The sequence below is a fragment of the Halyomorpha halys genome, unplaced genomic scaffold, assembly GCF_000696795.3.
Source record: "Halyomorpha halys isolate HHAL.00 unplaced genomic scaffold, Hhal_1.1 Scaffold386.1, whole genome shotgun sequence".
NCBI classification, from domain to species: Eukaryota; Metazoa; Arthropoda; class Insecta; order Hemiptera; family Pentatomidae; genus Halyomorpha; species Halyomorpha halys.
In genome coordinates, this window is record NW_027114263.1 from 442,419 (window position 1) to 466,398 (window position 23,980).

General features: G+C 29.8%; 1 long non-coding RNA gene across 1 annotated transcript in view; it reads left to right on the forward strand.

The window, feature by feature from the left end:
• Positions 1-23,088, forward strand: part of LOC136796779 (uncharacterized) — a 364,945-nt gene extending 341,857 nt beyond the window's left edge. The window contains exon 3 of the long non-coding RNA XR_010844525.1: positions 23,053-23,088. This is a non-coding gene — a long non-coding RNA (uncharacterized lncRNA). The remainder of the gene's footprint in view (positions 1-23,052) is intronic.
• Positions 23,089-23,980: the final 892 nt, after the last annotated feature.

Below are 23,980 nucleotides of genomic sequence, written 5' to 3' on the forward strand. Positions count from 1 at the left end.
ATACGTTAGACCAGTGGTGCCCAAAGCGTACTTGAACACCCAGGCCACAAGTATGCTGCAAGTGTGGTGGGAAATTTTTAAATAATAAAGTAAAATAAAAAATATATTGCATCACAAGACTTGGGACCAAAGTCTATTACAAACATTTTTTTTTTTTACGCTAATATACTTCTGTTTCGGATTTTCTTTCTTGTTTCATTACATTGTTACGTACTGGTTGCGGTTCAACATAATTGGCAATTAAATTATCATTCAAATGATGGGTGAACAACAACTCAATTTTTTCTTTTAATTTGACCTTAAGTCTCAATCAAAAAGTCAAAAGTCCTTGGATTTTGTCATTTCTATCTGCCATTTAAAAATAGCGGTCATTTAAATAATTCTTATGTCAATCTCGTAAGACTTTTTTTCCTCCTCGCGACGAGAAAACGATTTAATTTATTTCGACGTAACTCTTTTTCTGTTATTACGAGTATATACAAAAAGGTTTTAAGATATATCCTTTTCCATCCTTGTCTTGAAACAGAACTGTGGAGGAATTGAACGTTTTATAACAAAACATAAGAGAATATAGGCAGCAGAAGTACTTCGGAAATATTTAATTAGAATCAAATATGAATTAAAATAAATTAGTTGCAGTATATAAATACTTGGTTGGTAGAAGGTTTTGTTATTACATATTTTAGCCTTTTATGCATTTATTTAACTTATTTAATGATTTCCTCCAATCCAATTTTGTTCCACTCAAGAATTAATTTTTATTTATTTATTGATATTTACAACTGTATAAAAAATACAACAAGTAAATTTGATCATAATGACATAATGATATGATACAGGATATAGAGAAACTACCCAGTCGTAGAACTCTAAACAGTTTACAATATAAGGTCACGAGGCCATCTTCTTCTCAGGCGCCTCGGAGGATTGCTAGGAATGGAAGGTTAGAAACTAGTGGGTTTGGGTGGTTAGGGAGTTTATTATGGAAGGAATAATATCGGGTTTGGGCTAGATCGGTTACATAAGGAACATTTAGGTCTTTATGGGTGGTTTTATTAGTAACAAAATAAGGAGCATTGAGGATTTTACGAAGGATTTTGGATTGTAAAGAATGGATACGAGAGGAATTCGAAGGTTTAGTGGAGCCTCAAAGCTCAACTCCGTATGTCCAGATAGGCCTTATTATTGTCATGTAGATCTATTTTTTCTTTGAAATCATTTTCGTTCCAAATATCATATTTTAAATTTAATAATCTTTTTACTGGAAGAGTCTTATGGAATTAAACTGGATTTAGTGAATGACATAAATTCTTCCTTATTAAAATACAATAGTTTATTTCATATCATCAGCAACGTATTTTATATTTTTTCAAATATATATTTTAATTGAGATCAGGCGATTTGGTTTTCTAGAACTTAAAGTGCGACAGGCGAGCCTTTGTTGATAACACATTGTGATTAGGGATTCTGTCTTAATAGAGTTTAAAATTTGATTCAATCCCCATTTTTCTTTTGAGAATATCACAATACATGTATTTATTCATAGTTCTATCTATGGATATATGGTTATTAATCCTCTTTGAAGAAAAACAAACCCCAAGCCATCAAAGACCTTGTTTTATGTTTTGCTATCCCATTCTTACTTTATTATTTAAATGTTTCTTCCAAGCCATTGTTCTTCCACCATAACCAAGTGAAAAATTATCATATGTAAAAATTACATTATTTTAAAATTCCCTATTAAACTTTTTCTCATATTGACTTGATAATTATACTTCCATTAAAAGCTTCGAACAGTTGAAACACTTATAGCAAATCTAGAGGTTCTTCAAAATTATCCACAACACTTGAAGGGACCCGATCCAGGCTTTTTGTTCCTGATTCGATTAGCAATGAGTCTTTTATCTGGACATTTAACTTTTTACACTACGTTGAAACCAATTTTTTACAGTAGACAAAGGCATTATCAAATTATAGCCGATTCTACATTAAAATTCTAATTTCCGTCTAAAAACATTATTCCAAGCCTTTTTACAATCGTTAATTTATTTTTTTAACTTTCATAAACCATTTTAAAAATTTCTTTTTTCAATTTTGAATATTTTTACTTCCCTTCTAAAGAATTAGTATTTGGAATATAATATCGCATTGATTATAAGTGTGAATGGAAATAGTTGATACAAGTAAAATATTAGAAATTATTATTTACAAATTTTTTTTTTTTATTTGCAGATCGACCTGGTTGGCCTTAAATGGTAATTGTAACAGTTTGTTAGTTTTTTTTTAACAGTTAATAATAGGGAGGAGTATAGATAGCGTCGTGCTATTTACAATCTTTCCATATATTACAATCTAACTATTATAATAAAAATCATTTAAAAAGATTAATAATCAAGAGAAAATAATAAACGAAAAAAATTATATTTATAAAATTAATAACTTTTTTTTTTAAATAATACTTTTTATTTCTTGATAGATATTACAATCTGAGACACGGTTATGGGCAATAGGTAATAGTGATGAATGATCTCATACATACTAAAATAAAATAAAATAAATAAATGAATAAAAAATAAAAAATAAATTAAAAAAAATTAATAAATTGAAATAAAAAATAATTGAAGAAAAAAAAAAAAAGAAAAATAATGATAACAATAAAAATAAATAAAGAGTTTATAGCAGAATGTCTTAGATCAGCCTAGGCTTCGATCTTCACCTAAATTATAAACCATTGAACATTTAACTGTTGGTATATTGGAGTAGAATTTTGTAAATCTTTATTTTTTTTTCATGTGATTATCGATTCCACTTGTATTTCACGATATTGGTTATTTTGTGAGTACTTTTGGCAACTATATATTTTTTACGTCTATTATAAAAACTTGAAAAATAAAATTATATTTGATTGTAGGGGTGTCCGGGTGGCGGTAAATATATGTACCAAAAATAGAAAAAGCTATTTATTGTTGACCAACATTTCCCCCCACTTTGCAGGGCTTCGTCAGGACTTATTTAAACAAGGATGAAAAATCAGTAGTTACAAAATAATAATTTTTTTTTCTACTTCTTGCGGTCAACTATCTTCTTCCAAAATTATATTTGTTGTAAATTTTATTTTTTTGTTATTTTCTAGTGTCCCCTTAACGTCAATAGAGGAATAACAGTTCCTTAAAAAAAATTTAAATTAATTAAATAGTCTTAGCTGATTCCGGATACTCTTAAAACACAGTGTATCTTCCAGAATATTACAATTGTTCATTTTAAAGACAATTAAGTTTTCTACAACGCCAAACAAATAATATTGCCACCTTCATGAGACCAACATTAGCAAACAGTTTCTGTATTAGAATATGGCCCCACGCGGGTTACGAAATCCTTATATATTTTATTATTTGTTCATGTAATAATTAATAAAAATGATAATTCATTTTGTTATAATTTTCAGCGTTTTAAGAATTCGGAAATGAGACCTCGATTAAACATGTAATTTTTTTTTTATAATTTATTTATTGTTATTTACAACTGTTTACATATATACACATCAGGTAAATTTGCTGTAAGTTATATTATGACATGATACAAACATGTTGAGAATCTACCCATTGATAGAACTCCAAAAACACTTCTAAAGGAGAAGATCTCGAGGACATCTTCTTTTCAGACGCCTAGGAGGATTATTAAGGTAGTGAAGGAGAAGCCAGGTTAGAAACGAGTTGGTTTGGGTGGTTGGGAAGTTTATTATGGAAGGATTGGTATCTGGTTCTGGCCAAATCGGCAACATAGGGGACATAAACATGCAATTTTAACTTCAATATTTACATAGATGATTCCTCACTAAAAAATAATTGATAAGTTTTCAATTACTTATCTTTTTCTTAAATATATTTTGTTTATCGGGATAGACAAAAATTTGAGCAAATGCTTCTTGTTGAATTCCAGAATCGAACTAAGCTTTGACAACGGTTGTAAGAGGGAGAATCGAAAAAGCTGAAAAAGCAAACAGAACCACCCATTGACTCCAATCAGTGAATTTGGAGTCGTTCCAAGTCGCCCCACTGTGAAAGGCTGATGACAACACTTTTCCGTCCAGCCATTATCGCAATTACATAAGAAAACAAATTATTTTCTATACCCTCATTTCCCTATTGCTTAAAGAGGATTTATCACGTACTAATACTATCAATATTATTCATCCATGAATACTGCTTAAAAATGAGAAATTATAGATATCTAGCAGACCCGGCAATGCTTCGAAATTGCTATATTTAAGGATATAGATGGATTAGTTCAATACAATTGAAAGTTTGATATAAATTGATATATTTAGCTAATAGGATTAATGGTTTATTTAATTGCTTATTATGTTTAATAACCATATCTATATAGTAAAAAAAAATAGGTACCTCTAGAAACCCGCAAATACGAATTTTTGAAAAAAGAGGAAAAGAATATTATATGGTCTAAACGTTTTGCCATACAGTATATTGAAAAATAGAAATAACATCAACATGACTCAACCAATATTCCCACAACTAAGGATTGGTTTAGGCCGCTATAAACTGCACCAAATGGCACGAACCTAATCTAATTAAACAGCTTAGAACCCGAGATACAAAATAAAACGTATGGAATGTTTTTCTTGATTTGAAACCAATACTTCGTCCATATAAGGGCATTAAATCTAATTTTTTAAAAAATAGGATAAAATATGAGACATTCATCTTTCCAACAGTTGTATTAACGAAGGAATGGATAAAATGCAGAGGAGATATAGAAGATTATATCCAAATAAATCGAGATGAAAAATTTCCAATGTTTAATTTCTTTGAAATATAGTATTTATTGGTTTCAGACAACACTAAAACGAATAAGATTTGTCTCCCCCCCCCCAAAAAAAAAAAAATAAATAAATAAATAAAATGTTAACCAACTTTACTTGAAGCCTCATTATGTTTTCATAATTTTCTGTGAATATATCGTTTAATGGAATCAGTTATATCTTTAGAAATTTATTTATAATCTTCAACTTTCTTGAGACTGGTTAATTTTATTCAAATAAATAATTAAATTTTTATCCATTTTTGTTTCAAAACATTTTATTCTTCTTACAAGTCCGGCGTTTCGGCCAATCCGGCCATCCTCAGGGACATAAGACCATAAAACAGCTTTTATTACATGTATGATCTTAACAATTCAAATTACTTAACATTATTATTTATAATTTATCTTACCTTAATACTATATTGGAACTAAAATTATTTAAACACTCAAACTCCATGCAGGCTATTCTGGCCAGGTCACAACAACAATTTATATGAAACATTAAAACATTAGGTAAACATATTCCTTCTTTAATAAGTATATCGTACATTATGTCTAATTACCTAATTAGTCAACTTTTACATTAAAAACAAAAATTAAAGTTCATTTATCACTGTCACTTGTTAAAACTTTATCACAACCTTGCTTGTAACCTTCCTCCACTCAGTTCAAGCATTAAAATTATTTATTATATTATTTAGTTATATCTTTAATCTTTGAAAAGATAGCAATCGATTGGTACATAATAACCGTGAAGAAAATGTCTACTTTCTGAGCTACGCGCCGAAAATGCTTAATTCTGTTTTTAACTTTTTTTTACCTAAGAAATCGGAAAAGCTTTTAACCTTCTCGGGAAAATAAGTACAAATACGGTGCTTAAATGTTGAATTTTTTTTTAATAATTTATTTATTGTTATTTACAAGTGTATAACAATATATACAAGTAATTTTGCTGTAGGTGACATAGTGACATGATACATGTGGAGAATCTTCCCATTGATAGAACTCAAATAACATTTATTGAGGCGAAGATCTCGAGGCCTTCTTCTTTTCAGACGCCTAGGAGGATTATTAGGTAATGAAGGAGAACCCAGGTTGGATTTGGGTGGTTTGGAAGTTTACCATGGAAGGATTGGTATCTGGTTCTGGCCAAATCGGCAACATATAAGACATTGAGGTCCTGATGGATGACTTGATTCGTGACAAAGTAAGGATATTAAGGATTTGACGAAGGATTGGATTTGGGAGGAATTTTATGGTTTAGTTGAGCCCCAAAGCTTATATATATATATATATATCCTCTCAAGTACCTTTGATTGTGGTTATTTGAAGTAATCAGCTATCTCAGATTGTTATTAGTAATCAAAAATAGATAAAAATGAAATGTAAAAAAAAAATTTAATTTATTCAATAGCCACTTTTGACAGTCGAAATCGCTACATGAAATTATCATCCGTCCACTGTAAATGGTTTGGTCGAGGATGGAATACTTTTTTATTATTATCGTCTGAACAATTAATTCTTTGAAGTCTTTGCCGTCTGTCACATCGTATATATCTCGATCAACTCCTTTTTATTAAATTTATAAAGAAACGCAATAATACAATACACCTTCGGAAGATAACAGATCCAAATGGAATTATGGAAGGTTCCTCGTATTATTAGATTGTGTTACCTATTTAAACGTAGATTTCCTCTAAATCTCAGTTTAACCGGCTATACAACGGATAATCATTGATTTTACCCGAGATTTAATAAATCATAGTTTAAACTGTGATGATGCCACCGCTTCTCAAACGCTTTGTTATCTATTGTTAAACAGTTTTTTTCATGGAAGGAATAAACTTGATAATAGTTTTTCACACTTCTAGGAACCCATAATACGTATTTACATTTTTTTTGTTTTCCTGTTGCTATGTAATTACGTACGAAACCTTAAATACGTATTTACATAGCAACAGAAAAACAAAAAAAAAATCTATTAGAATTTTAAAGTAACTTTAATTGTCCTTTTTTCAATACTCTACCATATCAAGTTATAATTAGTAATTATCACAAGTTCAAATCATTTAATAAAAAAGTTCATTTGAAAACTAGTGGTTAATAATTGTTATCAATTTTTATTGTTACTCGGTTACTCTGTGTGCTAGTTTTGCCTTTCTAATAAGCTAGAGTGTCATGAAATTCTGTTAAATCTATTTGTTATAATTAAAGAGTATATTTATCTTATTGGTTGTTCTATCCATTCTTTTGTTGGGAAAAATAAAACGGGAAAAAAATTAATAAAACGGCTCTGCCAAAGGGATAAAGATTCATGGCAAGTAGATAGGCGTTATTTTCATTATTCGCCAGCTATTGACTAAACTACTTAAAAGGATTTCAATATTATTTTCTAGCTTCTCTTGTCCCCTTTCATCTATATCTGGGAAAAAAATCTCGGCGAGAGAACTCCTTTTGTGATTTAGTAATGCAGTTTATTTCTTTCTGCACCTTTTTCACAAGCCCCTTTGAACCAAGCAAAGCCAACTCCTCTCCAGATGGATCTTCATTCTTTTAGATAACAATTTAATAAGAAAAAAAGTTCTTCTATGAGTTTTGTTTCAAGGTTCGGGTAAGTTCTTTAATGTAGTATTTAATATTCTTCCGTGGATCATCATTACAATAATTTGCACCAAAAAAATTTATTTTTTATATGATGCTCTAACCACATGTTCTAGGCGGGACAGATACTAGTCATACTCCTTTTATGATTTTTTTGTTTTCATTCCTAGAACCATTTACTTTCCTTTCCATTTACTTCCTGGAACATGAAACATTATTACTAATTACTATGTACATATTTACATATAGGTTCATGAAGTATGTAGTATTTCTTTAGCAGAATTTCACTTTAAGGTGTCTATTTGTTACTTCAAATTGTACTTCAATGAGTGTTTTGTGCTAGTACAAGAGCACAAGAGTAGAAAAAAGGCAGTTATTTTGACTCAATTTTTTATTACTTTAATGAAAACAATTTATAATTACTAGTCAAAATTTATGAATCTGCCAACTATAGGTAGGTGGAAATTGGCGGTTGTTTAAAAACGTTAAAAAAAACTAATTTATAGTAAGTTAAATTACCTTAATTTTGTGTGCTGGTAGACATATGTACGTCTCCTGGTTCCACAGATATATTTTTTCAAAAATCAAACATTTTATTTTTTTTTTTATTGGCGCGACAGACCGTGGAGATCTAAGGCCTCGCGCGATGTACTTAGGAAATACATCGCGCGTTTCTTAACGTGGTTCTCATAGTGTGGGTCCGTCACTCCCACGCCTACTTTAGTGAGTGCCACCCATTGGCTGACGGCCTCATAAATGCCCAGGGGAGGCTGTGAGTGAGTATTCTATAATTTTATGCTTAAAAAAATCCCGGATAGTGCCAGGGACTCGAACTCCCAACCTTTGAGTTGGCAGACAGGCGCGTTACCAAGCTGCTACCATCATCCCCAAACATTTTATTTGAACAACTATAAATTAACATTCTATGAGTTTATTTTGTCAAATATCATAAAAACTACTACTCCTACAAAGATAAACGTTATAAACTGTTTTATAGTAAATTTAACTATCTTTATTTTGAGTGCTGGCAGACAACATGAGAACTGATACTCTTACGAAGATAAACGTCATTTACTACTTAATTGTACATTAAAGTAGCTTTAGTTAGAGTGTTTATAGACATTTGTACCTCGAGATATTTCAAAATAAATTCACTAACTACTAATCTTTCAGTACATTTTACGAAATATTATTTTTTTAAAAGATATATCTCTATTAGGTCTAATATTTTATAAAATTTACTCTGCTTTAGATAATGTTCTCTTAGGTTTTCTAGTGCTGTTGGTAGTTTTAAAGATATAGAGCTCCGAATGAAAAATAATTTTTTTTTATATATATTTTGAAACAGCCGCCAATTTTAATTCCCTCTACCTATGCTTGGCTGATTCATCAATTTTGACTAGTAATAATACGTAGTTTTCATTAAAATAATCGAAAATCGGGGTGAAATAACTGCCTTTTTTTCTTCCCAGCTCTTGTACTTTAGTTTTGTCTTTTACTCACAGCAGGTTGCTGCTACAACAGTTGGATCTTTTTTTTTCTCTACTGGGTTTCTTCTCACTCGATAAGTTCCAGTTTTCTCTTTCCGCTTTTCATATGAATAAAATACCACATTCTATACATCATTCAACACGAGTATGTATACCTGATTGAAATTATTTGGTATTTTAGAGTAGAGGAAAAACAGGCGAACTGGACACTTTATGCTCTATCCTCTTCACCGCTAGTCTTAATCACGCGTGTGACCAGTCACGTATTCCATGGTACCAATTTGAATATAAATTTTCCCCTCGACCTTACCTCGCCCATTGGTCACGTGATTCATAGCACCAATTATAAATTTAAGTTATTACGTCAACCTAACCTTAATCATAGACGTTAATATTTGGCCAAACGCCCTCTTACTTTGACCTAACCTTAACCAAGTCCTTTTTGGTCACGCCCACTTTTACTCTTATCTATTCTGTTAACAATAAAGGCGTTAATTCTCTTGGATTTTTTTAATTAATTATTATCTTTATAAATTTCCTAAAATAAAATCGTTGTAAATATATTGTTAGTATAAAAATTGCAATAGTCTCATTTATTAGACGATTATTGTAAAGCTCTAATTCCTGCTCTTCGACAACATTGGTTAGTCTGCCGCAGCTCACAGAAGTGATGACTCACCAATACGTACATATTGCTACCCACTTTTAGTAAAATAATGAAAATAGAGTGTTCTATTCTACCCATAGAAATTTATCTACTAGTACTGTATTCCTATCTTCCACATACGCTGTATGTGTCTAATGTCACGTATGTAGATAAACCTAAAAAAATTATTATTTTATTTTCTATAATTTTCCTTTTAGTTCATTAGTTTTTGTTAAAGTAAGTACCATAACTAACAGATTTATTTATTTTTTTCATATATTATTTTTGCATATATGCTACGGAGCATATTCTTTTATTTAATATTCCTTCTATTTTATTAATTTGTTAATAAAAATTATATGCTTTATAATAAGTTTTTATTTTATTATGAAGTTTTTTTTTTAGCTTCAACCTTCACTCCCTAATTATACATTTTCATCATACTTTCCCTTCAGCGGGTATTGTTTCCAAACCGACTTATTGTTTATTACGTTTATTCCCTCCCACCCATTGAAAAGTAATGTCCTCAATGTGAGTAGATAGAGGCTTACGGGCCCGTTTGTAGCTCAAGGAGTTAAGGCGTAGGTCTTTAAAACCTGGTAACTGCAGCGGCACCAGTTCCAATTCGGCCTGGGAAGTCGGGTTTTATTTCTGTGGTGGTTCCACCAAATGAAAACATGACCCCCCCCCACTATAGTTAGGATAGAGTGTTACCCTGTAGATTTTTTTTAAATTTAGACTAAATTATAAATATGTTATAGGTTTAAGTAGGTTGGTCTATGTACGACATGTCACAATCTCACAAGAGGAGATCATAACACAAAAAATATAATAAACTACTGGATGAAAACGGAATAAAAATGCTGTTTAAAAAAGGTGACCGAAATCTTCCTGAAATTGGTGCCATAGTTAATTGTATATTAAAAATATTTAATTACATAATTCAATATAGGCTCATAATATGGTGTTGCAAGAATAAACATGCCCTCGAAGCACAATCTGAGTTCCACAAAGGTAGCTCTACCGATACTTTACTTTGAACGCTCTTATTCAGATACAGCTGGAATTGCGCGGAATAAGCTTCTTTCCATTGTTGATCTTGGCCGAGCCTTTGTCTGGGCTCAATCGCAATTTGTTATACCATTCTCTTTACAGCCCAGGCATAAGTAAAAACCTTAGCTATTGAACTTTTTTAAATATTTAGAGAAAGCTCCAGCTTGTATTTCTTTATACTCTTTGTGAGGGATTTAGTAGTATTTTTTTCCGGGCTGAGTGGAAGCATAAGAATAAATAATTTATTTAACTTTTTTTCAAAAATAGTTTGATAGTCGTTGCCGATTTTCAAATTGATCCTTACAAGAATATAATCGTTTTTAATGAGTGTTGTTATATTTAAAAATAAAGATAGAGGTAAATTTCCAAAAAAGTTAAAATATTATATTTCTTATTTTGTTGTTTTTATGAGGATTCATATATAAATTGTAATATAAAATATAAGATTATCAATCTTAATGAATCTGTATGTGGTAGTGACAAGACATGGAAAAAATAAAAAATAATTGACAATCCTCAAACATCTCAAGATATTGGCCTACCGAACTAGTCTTCTCCACGCATGCCTATCTTGGGGTGCAGTTTTCCAATTTGCTGTAAGCAGCTCTTTTGCATCTTTGTCGATTTTGTCTAACCTTCTGGTTTTTGGCCTCCCACGTGGTCTCTTACCGACCGAATTAATCCAGACCTGAATGCATCAATTGTTGTTTATACGTGTCCTGATGGATGGCTTCAAGCCACATGTCCCGCCCATCTTCACCTCGTTGCCTTTTTATCATGAGATGTTGACTGACCAGTCGCTACATGTAGATCACTCTCAGTTCCTTCCCTGCACGTGTTAAGGTTCTGATCCCAGATCGCTTCTGTAATTTTACGGAGGATTTTCTGTTCAATTCTGTTTTCTAGAATACCAGTTAGAGCCAAGGCCTTGCAGCCATTTATCAGTGCTGGCTTTATAATGGTGTAGAAAGCTTCAAAGATTTTTCAGAATTTTTGTAATCTTGACAGAGAGATTATAGATTATTTTTATACGCTACATAGAGTAAAAAAAAATATATTTTATGATTTTAAAAATGGATACATGTTCAACTGTTATAAAAAAATGAATAAATAAATTCACGTAAATTAATTTATTTTATATCTCGAGTTTGGGTAATGGTCATGTATTTATTCTTCCTCCGAAACTTTTTTTTTTATTATTTTTTTTTTTACAAAGAAGATTAAATTTCCTTTTTTATTAAATAAATCTAAAAAAAAAAATAATTATTTAATAAAACATTTTCATACCAAAAACAAAAAGAAACTGTGTCTTGGTTTTTTAATCTAATTCACTAATAAAATCAAAAGAGTACCCCATTAAAGAAGACTTATCACCCTCAAAAGATAGACCAAATACCATCGTTATGTTGAAGTTAGAATCAGATCAATATTCAAAAACTTGCAGAGGTTATGGAGCCTTTACATGCATAGTAGGACAACCTGATTATATATATAATCAGAATAAAATCACAGGATTAAGGGAACACTCCCCAAATCAATTTCATACCATAGGGTAATTATGGGCCGAGGGAAACTAAAGGTGCAAACTGTTAGCTACAAGGTGAGGCTAAACCTGTTGACTAAAAACTAATTAACTATTAGCAGCCTTGTAAGTATGTGGCCTAATGTAAAGTGTATTAGACCGACCCGGGATATCATTTAACTTCAGCACAACTGCTCCTGAGGCCCGCTCTAACTTTGTTAAAACTTTTGTTGTAATTCTGTTCAAATCTTCGTTCGAGGAGATTCCCAAGCTAAAGACTTTTACCTGAAACATTCCTATTTCCTCGAGGCAATTCTTTTTTATATCACCAAGTAATGGCAAGATGTTAGTGAAATTATGTGCGAATTCATTCGAATCTGTTCCACTGCGGATCTAATTTTTTTACATTGTATAACAACTATCATATTCCTGTGAATCTACTTATGAATGGCGACAAGTACACTCGTGACAGAAATTGAAATTTGGTTCTTATTTCATGTCCAATGGTTAATGTAGCGACTAGTTTGCCGATTTCGTGTGGGATAAGGAGCGATAAGGCAAAGGAACAAACGATTTTTAAAATCTATCATAACTACTCTAAATAGTTACAAAATTATATAAAAATATTAAATAAAACATTTCTGAAAATAAATAAAATTAAATGTCCCTCGATAAGAAAAAGAAAAAGAAAAAATATATATAGTCTTTGGATTCGAACTCGCGACCCAAGGAAGACTGGAGTACACAACGCCTCTACCGTGAAATAAATAATATTAAGATAAGACCCCCTAGGAGGGAATTAACGGTCACTTGTTCGATCAACGAATGTCAATTATAATTTGCCAATTTTTAATAAATAGGCTGACAATTCCAATGAATGATAATATAAAAGTGTTCAACTGTTTATTAACTCACACTGTTCATAGTCTGAGTGCAGGATTCGAGCAATAATCCATGTGGCACACTAACAATCACAGAGCGAAGTGAATAACGAACTGCACTTGCGGCCATGATACATGAGACTCTTAGAAATTAAGACGTAAAACCTGCCGGTTATCAACGCTATGGAACGCAACTGTGAACGCATTATACGCATACAAATTAACCAAAGCAAAACAATGTTTATGATTATAAGCGGGAAAATATACCTAGAAGAAAATATAATTGCTAGAAGCCAAACCTGAATGTAGATAGTTTCAAATGACAGTAACATTTTTTGCTGACCGCACCACCGACCATCTTCTTATACATTCATAGTAAAGTGAGTAAAAGGGATTCGGAGAAGACGAAGGAGAAAACAATCCCCCAATTGAAGCAATCGATCGCCCTTGATATGAAAGCAAATAGGATACAATGGGTGAGACATGTGGAACAATAGTGGGCGCAACAGGATCTCCTGCCTCTCTTCCTAACTATGAACGCTTTTGTAGTAAGAAATAGACAAAGAGGGAGGCCAAAAGTCAGATGGGTGAACGAAATGAAGACCACTTCACAACACCGCGTAGTAAACTGGTTAGCTACCTTCCAAGATAGGCAGAGGTAAAAGAAAATTGTAGAAACGGATAAAAATTTACAAGGTCTATAATCTAATAAGAAATTTTTAAAAAATTAAATTTTATATTTTACACTCAACTGCTGAATCAGGCCAATGATATACAACACAACGTTATAAATTGCAAAAGTGTATTTTATTATATTTTTTAAAGCTTTAACTTGCAATATATTTATTTTGAGTTTAAGTATTTAATGTAAAATTGGAACTCATTATAGCAATAAAGCATTGTCAATTACTTATATATATATTACTTATCATCAAAATACAAAAATAAAAAAACAAAACAATAAAATTTACTTCCCGGTTTAAGTCATTAATTATTATTTTATTAGAAACCTTTCGGCATGGATATCACTAAAAATTATTTAAAGAATGATATTGAGGAGTTTTTGCTATTTTAGTTATGTTTTATTCATTCCATAATGTATGGAATCTTCTTAAAACATTGAGATGGTCTGGAGTTTTTTTTAAAGTGAACGTCACGTAATATTTCCTTATATTTCAAATTTAATTAATAAAAATGTAATAGTGATCACTTGAAATCTACGTAATGCTGAAATTATTATTTATTTATTTTGAATTAAACTTGAATTAATGACAAAAATATTATTTTTTATTTTTTCGTACCTACTTTCAAATCCTCCAGTTGCATTTAGATACTATTCTATAGATTAAAATCGTATAAAACCAATAAATAATATTTTCATTTTGTCAAAAAAAAAACTGAGTTATATTATTGTTAACAAGGTGGCGTTCTCAGTGTTCGAAAAACTTCTCAACATAATCAGACCATTTTTTTCTGATTAAAAATAATTTTTTTTTTAAACATGTGTTTTAAAAAATAATGTGTTAAAAAATGAATCCTTGTATTAAGTAATCCGAAGGAAACAACCTAAAAACTAGCCTTGTTTCAGTGTTTGCACTGATAATTGATTTTGGGTAAGGACTATTATTTTTCTTCATAACATCCAATTCATAAAAACCTCTATAGCTATGTTTGCTGACGCCACAGCATTTCTTTCCCAACATAATGACATAATAATAGCAGACTCATCTTAATGACTTAATATAATAATTTGTGGAAGATCAGTACGGACATTAAAACATCCACTCCAAAAGTCTTTACTCTTGGACGTCCATTAGGTTCTCTTGAACTGATTCTCAACAGAGAAAAATTTCAATGGAGTCAATAAAGCAGTAAGATACCTTGGAGTTCATTTGGACGGTTACCTGACCTGGATCATATGATATCATATAATTGGGTGAAGCAGATAAGAAAAATATTTGAAAGGTTCGGAATATTTGACCCGATACTAATGATCCGGTAAGTATCGAAATTAGAATGGACGATATAGGGAATTTGTCAAGGAAAAAGACCTCTTGTTATTACGAGAATCGACCTATAGCCCGTGGTACGGTAGGGTCTTCATCAAAACGGATGCTCCTCAAAGCTACCTGAACATCAGCTTCCATATAACTCACTTGAGAATAATTGCCTAACAACGACTCTCCGGTAAATATGCAATTACTCTAAGTGTCGGTCCACACAGATATAATTTGGGCCCACAGAAGCTTTGTCCAGATTCTGATGGAACGGCGCTTGAGGATTGTTTCCATTTTTTGACAAATTGCCCTGCATATCGTGAGAACCGAATCCGATACATGCCGAATCTAAGCAATATTAACCAAAATCAGTTGTATGAATTTCTGCCTGTACCCTCAGGATTGGATCTTAATTTTTTTTTTTATATATGTAACACAAAACCTTTTGCTTAGAGCTGGGTATCTACCGTCCCAATTGAATGTATAATTTTTTTTATATTATTACATATGAAGTGACTTCTTTTTTATTATTTTATTCTTATGAATGTTGTTATTAGTTTATGTAAAGGATCTTTCAGTCGCCATTTTTGTAAAATTACTACAATTGATTATTTATTTTATGATTTCACAGGCTACTCTATTCGTACGGGGCCCCATGAACAAATAAATAAATTATCATTATTATTATTATTATTAAATTCCTGTTGGAAATGCTATGTTCATCAAGGTTAAGATAATTTAAGGAAATTGAATTGTAATCTGACCTTCAACAAAGAAATGACCTATTGCGGTAATGATAGTATATCAAATTATTTATGGTTTATATTCCAAAAATATTTAGTTTTTAGTGAAGAATTAATGTATAAAAAATATTGTAGGAAGATAGTCCAGGTGGCTGTCAATGAAGGTACAAAATACTAGAAAAAATTATCTGATGTTAATCTACGTTTCGCTCCATTTTGCAGGGCTTCGTCAGGTCTGATCTTGATTCGAAATGTTGAAGACTGTCGATCCACTTCATACAACTATATTCTACCAATATAAAAAATATTATTTATCTATATATAAGGCCCACAAGGCTAATCTAGTAATAAAGAATTATTATTTATACTAAATTATGCTTCACCATGTCCAACAGTTAAAGTTCACAATTTTGATCTACTATAAGTTACTAACTGTCTATAAGTAACACTGTCATCTTCCGGTACTTCGTTATTCGGTAATTCGTTGGTTCATATATATTTTTAACTCTTCCTATCACCTTTTGTCATCACCCTCTCACACGCTTTCTTCTTCTAAAATTTTTCTACTTTTTATTTTTTATTTTCACCCTCCCGTAACGTTTTCTTTATAAAAAATACTTAGTCATTGTTGTAACGGCTTTTTTAATTCTGAGTTTGACCGCCATTAGCGCTGTATCCATTAGGCGTTTGATCTTCCAGCGAACAGGTTCGTTTTTATTCTTTTTTCGTTTTCTTTCCCCTTTCTTTATTTTACTCTTTCCCCTTATTTTCTCCAATTTTCTCCATTTTCCTTACCCGCGTAATAAGTTTTGTACACTATACTTATAATTTGCCTCTTTATCATCTATTATTGTTACATATATTTTCTTCCTCTCAATTTTCATTTTTTTTTCATATTTAAATTTTAAATTAATAATAACTAATATGTTCATACTTCTTTGCATTATATAACTTTATTTTTATTTCATTTCCTTAATTATGTGATTTTACCCACTTTTTCAATTACCTATGTATACATTTTATTTCCCGCTTCTCTCATCACTTCATTTTATTAATTCTATTTTGTAAATTATTCATTTTATGTGTAAAATTATTCTGTTTATACTTTCTTTTTCTTTTTTTTATTTTTCTATACTTACTGTGGTTGTTATCTTGTTCTGTTTTTAGCCCTGAAGAAGGCTAGAAACTCTAGCCGAAACGTTGGCACATTAAAATAAGTTAATCGTACTTATTTGTGTTTTTCATTGACCGCACCCCCAACCATCTTCTCCTCATTCATCATCCACTGTCAACTATCTCTCATAATTATAAGTAACTAAGTTTCCTAAACTCCTTTGAAGATTCTTTATAGTAAAATGCATCCCTCGTGTATTTCTGTATAATGAATTATTGTCAAATTAATTTTCCGAACTTTGAATTTAATTATTTATACAAATTTTCAAATAAGTGTTACGATCATGCTTTTTCTGATATCTGATCCAGAGCCTTTCTTTGTATAGAAAAATATTAATAATGCATAAAGTCCAGACAAAGATGATTATAAAATAGAATGCGAAATTAGCATTAAAATAGATGCTGATTTTAATACGAGTCTAGTTTGTGGAGAATTCACAAGCGATTCAGGCTTTGAATGAATAAATTGCATAATTCTTAAAATTTTATCATATCATTGCAATATAATATGAGAATTATTATATTTTACTGTAACTAATTATTTTTTCTATATATTATTATTATTATTATATAACTGTATTATGTACATAATATTTATAATATAGTAATGTTAGTAATAGGGATTGAGGTGGCACTGTACTACCAACTCCGGGTTCGAATTCGGCTGTGACATATTATTCGTTATGCTGTGAGCCATCCCTGTGGTTTCAAGGGTCCACACAGCCTCATAAAATGGGTCCCCTTGATTAGGGAAAAATCTGGCGGTCCAGGGTGATTTTGACCAAATCGCCTCATTGTACGGTTGGTCTATTAATGGAACTTTCTTACAAATTACTGCACCCCTGATGCTTCATGGGTTGTAGCGATCCAGATTTTTTTTTTTTATGTAATATTCACATTATTACTGATATATGTTACTATAGCTCTACAGAACCTATTCATTATATAACATTTGTACGTGTGTAAAAATGTTTATTTGAAAATATATAAAATAAGTTAATGATTTTCATCCCCACCACCGGTTAGTTCGTTGCACTGCGCTCCGGCGCCCATGTTAATGAACATAGAAGTTAACCTCATCAGATTAAGGGTCTCGATCCACCGTCAGATCAATGAACGGTAGACTGAATTTTGATAAAAGGGATATATTACAACTCTTGAACAGATCAGTAGTTAAAGTCTGTAGATACTGAGTTATAATAAGGCAGGTAGAAGGAAAACTTCTTAATGAGACAAGACATAATAAAGGAAATAATCTCCCTCAAACTTTACCTTAACTAAACTTCAAATGGCGATATTTTCCCACCCCAATTCGGAGATTTGGGGATTTATTAAAAAGATGCTTAACCTATTATTGTTTTATGATATCTTCCTTCATTTGACCCTTTATAGGTCACTGGTCCACACGTTGTACCAGAACGTAATAAATAACTAAACTTTTTCAAACAGTTTGATAGGGATCTAATAGATAACTAAAAAAATACGTTTAGGCCTCTCTCACCAACGAGCTAGCTGATACAAAAAGTTGGTAAAGCACTTGTACGATAAAATTATTATATCATTTAATTATTTAATTTTATTTAAAAAAAAAACATTCAGGAATGTTATTCTATGCATTTTTTGTGGTACGATTTGTCGGCAGGATAATATTTGAACATCATCTGGGAAACTGACTCCTATTGGAGAAAATTACTCATTAACTCTTGATAATCTTATAGTTTTTTGATATTGAAAATTACTCAATTATATTATCCTATATGCTTTTGTAATTTTTTTTTTCTTTTAGGTATTGTTAATTCTCAATTGAGAAATAAGGAGAAAAAATCTGGTAACTCTAACAATGTTTTTGAATATATAATTAATTTTTAATAGTGAATATATAATTTAGTAGAAATAAATAATTAAATATGTAGGTCATTTGTGATTAAGTTTTGATTATTTTAACTTTGTGAATAAAAAATTAATATAAATATTTTTAACATTAATTAACATTGTAAATAATTTTAATGTAGACTTTAGTTTCGATATTATTAAGTTTTAATATCTTCAAAAAATATTAGAGCTATATATAAATACATTTTAAAATATAAAAAATATATTTTTATAAGTAATAAGAAATACAAAAGTTTGAATTCTCTATTTATTATTACCAACAATAAATGTGAATTACAAAACTCATCTAACACATCGGGTTGCTAAAACACACAGTATATTTATCAATCCATGATTGAATATATAAACACCAACATATATTATAAAATATAAATGTTTTATAACATATATTCAGAGATACAAACAACTTTTTTTTAAATAATAATTAATTATAACCTAAATACAAAAAATTTCAAATATTCTTTTAACATTTTTTTTCCTTCTTATTTTTTCACAATGTTACATAACATTTTCCTTATTCATTCTTTTCCTTTTTTGTTCTCAATCCTATCCACGCTATTCACTCTATTCCACTCGCACATACTTCCGAATGCAAACTGAATGAAATTATCATTAAATAAAAATAAAATAGCCACAGCGGTAGAACAATTACAAAAACAAATAAATAAGTCTAAAATAATTAATAAATACATTTTAAAAACATAAAAAATATAGAAGAATAAGTATATATATACGTAAAAACATTTTAGCATTCCTTAGCAATAGTTTTTCCCCATAAAGGTTTAACCTGGATTGTACAGTTAATGATGTAAATGTTTATAGTTTTTTTTTTGGGTGATGAAGGGAATACCCTCCCCCGAATTATACTATTAATTTACAACACTAATTTATCTGTTTTTGAAATTTCGAATAGAAATAATAAGCGATTAATTCTCCGTTATGTATGCAATAAACAATATCCATGGAACCATAAAGGTTCTGAGGGGCAGAAACTATTTGATTCCCCACATCTGTGGAAGTCAGTGAACCAAAGAAGCCTCTGTCATAACAATGTGCTTAACCAGGCAAAGAATACTGATTTTCTCTTTAGAGAAATTTCGATATAATCTGATCCTACATACGTATGTCTGTTTATATGTACACACACTCAGAAGCGCGCGCGCGCGCGTGTGTGTGTGTGTGTGTGTGTGTGTGTGGCAGGGAGATGATAAAAATGGAACAATGGATATTTGAATAAATTCTTACGGTAGAAGATACGGAAAATATTACATAATACTAACTCTGTGGGGTCAGGATTTGATTAAATCTCTTAAATGTTTTAGTGAAAATATGAAATAATATTCTTTGCATGTTAAAAGTATTTATTTAGTAAGTAAACCATACATTGTTAAATGTAGGGTAGATAATACAGTAGTCAGCGTAATAGAAATTATTTATTCGAAACTAATAAACAAAAGTAATAGATACTTAAGCTAATATTTTTAAAAGCAAAAAGGACATCATTAGAGAATTTAATTAATAAATAATAATTTATGCGTAATCCTTTCATTTAAACCAGTCTTAAGGTTTGTATTGCTTAAATCAAATTAAATGTATCAAAATTAAAGTATAAAACTTTCTTTATTTCCTTAAAAGTCCAACGTTTCGGCCACTTCGGCCATCCTCAAAGACAATCTTAAATACACATAAAAATTTTAAAAATCATTTTGCAGGCTATTCTACCCAGGTCACCATTTTCAATAAAAATTACCCTATTTTGTCACTCCTTCATTAATATTAAAAGTTTTAATTATAATAAATTTAACACTATTATACCTAGCTTCTTAACAGTATTTGTAACGACTTTTAAGGAAATAAAGAATGTTTTGAGACTATAATTTGGATTCATTTGATTTAAAAAATAAATAATAATGTTCATTCATTTTATTAAAACATTTTAATAACAACAAAGCACCAGTTTCCCTTTGATCTTTAATACTCTCTTCTTTGTCGCATAAATACCATGGAATTTTTGATATACTTTTTCTCAGTAAAAAGTGATCATATGAATGCCACAGGGAGATGATAAAAATGGAGACTTCATGAAAAAGTTTACTTGATAAATGCTTCGTTCTAATCCTTAATTGAATAAATACTTTTATAAATTAAACAATATTATTCTATTTTTTCATTTAAACAATTAAGAGGATTAATCAAATCACTTTCTTTCTTAAAAATAAGCCTCAGTTATTAGTTATTTTAACGTTTTTCGTAAATTTGATCAAAAAATTGAATTTGAAGTAAATTTGAAAAAAATTGATCAGCTACCTTAGGAATTCCCTCGAAGCTCCATTTTCTTAATTTCTCTCCGACGTATACACGGTTGATTGTAATTACACTAAGAAAATCATTCGTCAAGAAATATACATATACAATAATAATTAATAAAGAATATAATACAATAATCAACTGAACAATAAATCAAAACCCATCCAAAGTTGACGCAGCATATTTATAAATACATCAAATATTTTTTGTTTTAGCTCAAAATATTGGGCTTGTTTTAAATTCTGCATATATTTGTTTAGTGTCATTATTTGTAGAGCTTTTAGAAATTTAAGGGATATGATTTCATAATGGACATCTTAAATATCGTCTCTTCAGCTGTTTAGTCCAGTTTATATTTTGTAAACCCAAATATAGTATTTATAACAATTACAAAAAATAAAATTTAATCCTTCATTTTAAACACATCTCAAAAGGATTTTCGAATCCAGAAAAAAATACCGAGGTATCTGACTAAACGATGGTTGGAAGATGTTTCATTAATAATCCTTTGAGTTTATTTATGATTTTTTTCTTTAAGTTTCACGGTTTTAATACTTTTATTGAAATCATATTGTTGAATAGTTTAATTACGAAGTAATGATTTGGCCCAAACTTATTACTAAAAACTATAGCTAAATTCACTGATAATGGGGACTAAACTGAAATGTAAGTTGTTATCTGTTAGCCTATAACTAATTCTTGTAAATAGCTATTATCTAAAATAAGCCACTACTTTTTTAGTCTGAAGATTAGTTATCGTTGTAGCTAATAATCAGTTATTTTTATATATAGTTTCAACTAAAAACTAACAAACAACTTTGCAATAAAAAAAAAAAAAAAATTAAATATCTTGTAGGTCTTTAAGGCTGGTTTTTAAAGGTTCAATGCCAGAATTATTTTTGTATTTGTATTGAGATAATTTGTTTGCTTTTCATTAACTTTTAATATTTTATCTTGTAAATGAGTTATTGGATTTTCTTTGTTCAAACAATTTTCTGATAAGTTAAAGACTAAAAGAAAAACAAGTATGAATTTTTTTCGTGTATTTCTTTGCTTTTTCTTAAAGATTTCGTAATTGGCTGGACGTTTTTTTTTGTTTCAAACGATTTTCCTACAGTTTAGAGGTATATTCAATAAAATGTTGTTTTGAATTGAATTGTAAGCAAAATTTACATAAATATTTTCAAGAAAACATTTTACTTAAAATAAATACAAACTATTAGAAATATAAATTAATAATAATCATTTTTGTAGAATATGTAAACAAAAAAATTGACCTTGAATTCAATTGAGAAACAAAATTACTTAAAATACTTATATAAATATATTTGGACAAAGTTACTCAAAATACTTATAAAAATATATTTGGAAAAAAATACTTATAAAAATATATTTGGATAAAATTACTAATTCAAATACAAATATATACGTATATATTCTTGTAACCATATAAATGTAATCATTTTCAAGATAATATATAATTAATTTGTTTTTAATTTTATTGTATTTACTAATAACCTTGATAAATTTTGAAAGCTCAGAAACCACGCTTTATAAAATAATTAGTTATTAGCTATTTTCGAAAGCAGGGCCTAAAGTTAATTAGGTTTAGTCCATGACACCTGTTATCTATACCTAAAAATGTTATTAGTTGTTCATTTTAACTCAAAGCTAATTTATTTTTAAATATTATTGTTAATAACTGAAAACTGCATCTTTAACTCAACTAATTAGCGGTCAAATAGTTACATCAGCTAACTACAAATTAGTTCGTTAATGCCCAACTCTGACAGGATTTCACTTTCTAAGCAAGGATATATACCATAGTAAATGACATTAATATGTTTTATATATGTTACAAAACATAATTAGTTCTTGAATTAATATATCATCTTAAAGCATCTAATCTGTGTTTTCTGTTTCAGATATTGTGAAGAGAATTTTTCTTCTTGTTTAAGGTGAGTTTTTTTAATAATATGAAATATTCTATTTGTGTGATTTAATTTACTTAAATATACATTTCGATAAATCCCAAACTCGTATAAAATCTAGAAGAGAATCTGGTGCAGTATATGCATGGCACTCCATTAAATTACCACCCTAATTCGAGTAGAGATATAATTCTGCTCAAATATCGCTACTGAAAGTTATCTGATAACAATACTTCCCTTAATTATATATTTCTTGAAGTAAAAACCGACTATTATCATAAAAACCATGGTACTGGTACTGGTATTTGGTGGGGGGAACAAGTCCGGCAAGTGGGGTTAGTGGTCCTTTTTGCCAACCCCTGGCGGCTACCTAGGTTGCCGCCGCGTACTAACCAAGGTGGGAGTTTCAAGATTCAATCTTCGAACCGCCAAAAAATGAATTTTATCTGGCCCAGGTGGGAATCGAATCTACAGCATCCCGAACCGAGCGTACTGGAACCTGTCCCCAACCCGTACTGCCGTCACGTCCCTAAATAAATGATTTTGTGTGGTTGTTATACCATGGACACAAAATCATTTATTTATACTTTTATTGTTATTGTCCATTCCCTTCTGTGACATTATATTGTTGCTTCTGTTGAATGGCACATCTTACATATTGTTAATTTTGCAGGAAAATCATATACAACTTTTAAATACACAATTTGTAAATATCTACATCAAACTTTATTCTATTCTTCTTACTTTTTGTATTATAGATATTTGTGTCCTATAGAACTAAATTTACTTAATAAACGTATTATTCCAGTACATTACAATTTTCTAAAGATGTGCCGGTTTTTTAGAAAAAACACCATCGAAGTTATATTTTAATTGTGAATTATGCACTATTTAAAATAAAGTCGAAAAATAACAATGAAAA